The sequence below is a fragment of the Chrysemys picta genome, chromosome 11 (genome assembly GCF_011386835.1).
Source record: "Chrysemys picta bellii isolate R12L10 chromosome 11, ASM1138683v2, whole genome shotgun sequence".
NCBI lineage: Eukaryota > Metazoa > Chordata > Testudines > Emydidae > Chrysemys > Chrysemys picta.
The window spans coordinates 72,871,700-72,877,499 of record NC_088801.1 but is presented as its reverse complement, the minus strand read 5'-3'; positions in this window follow the sequence as shown (position 1 = coordinate 72,877,499).

Genomic DNA, 5,800 nt, shown 5'->3' with positions numbered 1-5,800 from the left:
CCCGACCCCCTGTATAAGACTTCCTGTTTAACAGGCACTAAAACAAAGTCATTTATAGTTAAAATCAAGTTTAAAAAAAAAAAAAATCTTGGACAAGTGTCAGATGGTGCCCACGGTGCTAGGCAATTATGTAAGAGCTGAAACATTCTATAATTACAACTAGCACTGTTCTGTCTACACTGACACTCGAACATACAAACCACCATAATTTCTGCTTCAGTAGAAGATACTGTGGCTTCTAAATTCGAACAGTAACTCTCCAGAATATTTCTGACTGCACAGCCAACATTTTAAAGGGGAGGGGAGCAATAAAGCAGGTGGCCTCCATTGATTTATCAGGATTAATAGGTGGCCAGCCCCTCCTCCAACCTGCAGGTGTTTTGTGAGCACTGAACTTGATTTTTTCCCCCCCCAAAGAACTGAACCAGTAGATGTAGAGCAACAGCTGACCCAAGAATTGCCATGCAAATAGTTCTATTGGGCTTTTGTTCAAGACTGGCTTGGAGTGACTCCACTGTTTCCCCTATTTCTTAAGAGGAAGATGTCGTCATCTGTGCTTTGATATTTTCATTAGACATAGCTGCAGGATACAACCAGTATCTTAATTCAGTGCTGAGAGAGGATAGATTCAGTCAAATTACAAACCAGATGCTCCTGTCAATTAAAAACTCTGGCATCTTTTCAATTAATTTAATTAGACAGCATTATATGGACTTGTATATGGTAGGGATGGTGAGCTTCCTCCCCCCCCCCCCCCCCCATAATCTACTTTAAAAATCCTGGTTGCTTTAACTCCAGATGCTTTTTCAGTCTGACTTTTGTGTTGTTAGAACGGCCCTCTAACAAATACTCTGAAACCTATCTTAGTACGTAACTTACCTTGTAGGTTGGAAACCCCCTTTTCACAAAAATGATGCTTTTCTCTACCTATTGCATAGCAACAAATGCACTGGTACAAACAGGGCCGGCTATGGCTTTTTTGCTGCCCTAGGCAGGGGAGGGCGCCGAGCAATCCCCCACTGGCCGGAGCGCCAGGGGGAGGGCGGCGAGCCCGCCGCGGCTCTGCTCTCCCCGCCGGCCAGAGCGCCGGGAGGAGGGCGGGGAGCCCGGCTGGGGCTCTCCGCTCTCCCTGGCGGCCAGAGCGCCGGGGGGAAGGCGGAGAGCCCTCGGCGGCCAGAGCGCTGGTAGGAGGGCGGAGAGCCCAGCTGGGGCTCTCTGCTCTCCCCGGCAGCCAGAGTGCCGAGGGGAGGGCGGAGAGCCCCTGGCGGCAGGAGCGCCACGGGGAGGGCGGCGAGCCCAGTCGCGGCCCCGGTCTCGGGCTGGAGCGCCCCGCCGCGCTGCCCCCCTCCAGGCGCCACCCCAAGCACATGCTTGGTGGGCTGGTGCCTGGAGCCGGCCCTGGGTACAAAACAAATAATTCTAGGTGGAGCTGGCAGTGCTGCCTAGAATTATGAATGCCGGACACTTCCCATTAGAAGGCTCTGTTTTCACTTGCTGAAAACATTTGCCAAATGTTAACAGTTTGGGCTGAAATTCTCCATGCTGGCTGTCTGCCTCAGGCTCGGCTTATTAGGAAAGTTGCAGTGCAATTGGTTCAGTCTGAGAACAAATAATATATGGAGATATACCTACCTCGTAGAACTGGAAGGGACCTTGAAAGGTCATTGAGTCCAGTCCCCTGCCTTCTCTAGTAGGACCAAGTACCAATTTTGCCCCAGATCCCTAAATAGCCCCCTCAAGGATTGAGCTCACAATCCTGGGTTTAGCAGGCCAATGCTCAAACCACTGAGCTATCCCTCCCCCCTGATTAGAGAAGCTCTATTTTTGCCCATATAAGATTCTAACTGTAATTGGGACGCTCTAGTGCAGGGGTCGGCAACGTTTGGCACGCGGCTCGCCAGGGTAAGCACCCTGGTGGGTCGGGCTAGTTTATTTACCTGTTGAGACGGCAGGTTCGGCCGATCGCGGCCCCCACTGGCTGCGGTTTGCCGTCCTGGGCCAATGGGGGTGGTGGGAAGCTGCGGCCAGCACATCCCTCGCCCGCGCCGCTTCTCGACGCCCCCATTGGCCCGGGATGGTGAACCGTGGCCAGTGGAGGCTGCGATCGGCTGAACCTGCTGCGTCAGCAGGTCAATAAACTGGTCCGGCCCGCCAGGGTGCTTACCCTGGCGAGCGGCGTGCCAAACGTTGCCGACCCCTGCTCTAGTGTCTCATGCTATGGTGCAGAGTCTTGAAATTTAGTAGAATATTTGTATTAATACAAGAGATGTGACTTTTGCCATCCCCTTGAAAATGTGCCCACGTTGAAAGCCTCAAAATCTCCATTCACACAGCTCAGTTAAAGACTTGTTAGAGCCTGTCAGCTAAATTTGCCCAAAATTGTCTGCTCCGGGCATGCTCCAACCGAGGACTGCAGTTGAGCATGACATTGCATTCTGCCCATTGCCAGGGGTTGCTGTGGTGCTGGGCATCAGAACTGAGCAGGGATATGTTCCTAGGTGCACACTGCTCCTGCTGCGGATGCCCCAGGTGATGAGAGAGAGGTTGCAGCCTGATGGGATGCAGAGGAGGTGAGGAACGAATCAGAGGGATGGGGGAGAAGAGAAGCAGGAGCCTCATTCAGTGCACAGGCCTATTTGGTTCCATGTACATAGTGAATCTGTCTAGTAAACCAAAAGGGCCTCTCCCTCTTCAGAAAGGACAAGGATCAACTAAGCCTGGGGGACAACAAATGAAAAAAGAGGGAGGGGAGTCATAGGGGAGTGAGGGTCATAGGGTTACAACTAGGGTCCCAGAGTGGGCCACACACTCCCAGACAGCACCCACTGCTGCTCTAGAGGTCAGGGAGTGAGTGGATGCTGCGCAGAGGAAATCTGCCTGGAGAGGTGAATGGACAAGGGCACAACACTGACACAGTTGCAAGGAACTCCGGTGTCCAGCCTCCTCCTCTTTGATTAATATATGGCCAACTTGGCTAATGCCAGCACCTCGAGGCATGGCAGGTGACTCAGCACAACCTCATCAACCCCCAGTACCTTGGGCCTTAGGTTTGGGGAGAATGAGGTTGCCAGCCCATCCAATGGTGGCATGAGATGGATGAACTGCACCCCCCAGTGCCGGTGAAAGTCCTAACAGGGAAGGAGGAACGGAAACACCCCCAGTGGCCTTTGTCTTAGCAGGGCCTTTGTCCCAGGAGGAGGAGGAGTCCTTGCCCTGAAAGGTGACAACTAGTAATAGTGCCTAATCCCCAGTGTAGGCGCAGCTACGTTGACAGAAGAATGCTTCCATCCACATAGCTGACTTCGTTCAGGGAGATGTTCCTGCGCAGATGGAAAAATTGCTTCCAGCTATGTAGGTTGCATTTACACTAAGGAGCTATGCTGGCATAGTTGCCATTGTGTAGACGCAGCCTCAATCACAACTGCAACCATTTAATGCCCCAGCCCTGCATTTGCAATCGGTCCCAGAATACCCACCGGACCTAGGTTTGTAAAGCTCAGTGCCTTGAGCAGTAGCCTTCTATTGTTTCGACTGTCACTATAGAGGCATTTAAATTTCCCTTCCATTTAGCACAAAAGAAAGGCTTTAACCAGGTCTACAGATGTCTATAGATAAGACCCAGTTGTGGCTCAGTTGTGAGGGACCACAGACAAATTGGAGAAGAGTTGGTCTAATTTTTTAGACCTCTTTTGATTAATCACTAGTGGGTGGAAACAGACATCACTGGCTATTCCCTTCCTTTTCCTTACCCTCCTGTGACGGGGCAGCCCCGCCCTGCACTAGCCCCAGCGACATCAGACCAGTAGCTCTGACAGAGGAAGTCCCACCCTGATCGTACTGGGCATGCTCCAGATGCTCACTGAGTATAAAAGGAGGGAACTCAGCTCAGTTGGGGCTGGCGGCTGCAGGGGAAGGACCTAACTGGGAAGCTCCTGCAGAGAACCAGCCGATGCTCTTGAAGCTGCCAGGAACAGAGGCTTCTACAGGCGGCATGAACCCCTACTGAGGGAGGAACCAGAGGACGCGACGGATCCGGAGACTCACGGAGAACCCTGGGATCCGTGGGAGACCCCAACTCCCCAGCTGGTAGGGAGCGACCCAGGGGAGGTGACAGACTGGTACCTTGACCCCGGTAAGGCTCAGCGTGTTTCGGTAGGACCCCCTCGCTGAGCCAGTAGTAAGGTCCTACGGCCCTGCAACCAGGGGCGCTTGTATGAACTCTGGCCATTGGGCCGTGCTGCCCTGCAACCAGGGGCGCTTGTATGAACTCTGGCCACTGGGCCGTGCTACCCTGCGACAAGGGTTGATCCTATGGACTCTGGCCACTAGGCCGTGCTGCCCTGTAAGGAGGGGCGTGAACCCTCACAACTCCCTTCCCTTCCCTTTACTTCCTTGTTCTTTGGTCTTTTTGTCTGTTCAATTTACGGTATATTTTACTGATATTTCTGAGAATATTTCTGGAAAAATTTCAGTAAAATATAAATTGAATGACCAGGGAGCACAGTAAAGTGGAATTGTGCTGAATGTGGGTCGCATCCTAGGATATGCTAACGTTGGAGCGATTTGGGGGCTCCTCTCTTCCTTTTCCTAGTTTCTTATTAGAGGTCAGGTATGCCAGAGTGCAAGGTGTAAACTGAAGCTCTGTTAAAAGCCAGCTGAGGAAGCAATTCTTCTCTCTACACAGGGCCGGCTCCAGGCACCAGCTTCTCAAGCAGGTGCTTGGGGCGGCCGTTCCGGAGGGGAGCGGCACGTCCAGGTATTTGGCGGCAATTCGGCGGACGGTCCCTCACTCCGCCTGGGAGTGAAGGACCTTCCGCCAAATTGCCGACGCAGATCGCGATTGCGGCTTTTTTTTGTTTTGTTTTGGCTGCTTGGGGCGGCCAAAACCCTGGAGCCGGTCCTGTCTCTACAGAAAACAACCTGTTGCAAAATCCAATCCCATGCAGGAGCCAAAGAAGCTAGAAACAAAGGAGAGGTGATAAGCTCTTACTAAAACAATATGGCCATTAAATGTTGAAGCTCTAAGGGAATATAGAAGATAATTATCTGCTGTAGAAGAAGAAGAAAAGAACACTGGCATTGTGTAACAAGGTGCACTTAAAACAAAATCTTTGGAGAAGCTTTAAAAGGATGTGTTGAACAGCTGGCAGAATATTAATTTGCTACATTTCAAAGAGGAAGAAATGTCATGAAGAGAGAACTAATACTGCTGAACAAAGCTTTTGTGACCAGTTAAGCAGGGATGTGAATTATAATGACAGAGGTAGGGGGGAAAGAATCTTACTTTACAAGAAAATAGCTAGGTAAGCGAAAACAGGAAAGACCACCAGAACGCTGGAGAAATAAAAGTGGACATAGAGAATTGTTAATTGCGCTCCTGGAGAGAATAAAGTATTGTTGTATTATCATGGCTAAACAAATGAGTGAATGTTTTCATTTAGCTTGGCAAATGGATGAATTTGCAGACTGACGGAAACACAAGAACACCATACAGTGGACAAATGAGACACATCTGACCAAAAGTATTTTGGGCCTATATCTGAGTTTAAATCTGGTTATGTCAGAGAAAATTGGATGCCTTTAAATAGAACTATAGATGTCAGATTTGGAACACTGGAACTCAATCCCTGATGTTAGGAGGAAACATGGATCCAGACTGGTAGCTGTATCTGGGCCTATATCTAAAGTACAGAACACTGAATCCAAGTGTATGCAAACCTGGAGGAAAATCAGATGAAGTTATAGATTTGTAACTCGGGCCCATTTCCTTTTATTCTAATTTAGCTTTGTCATCCCAAGA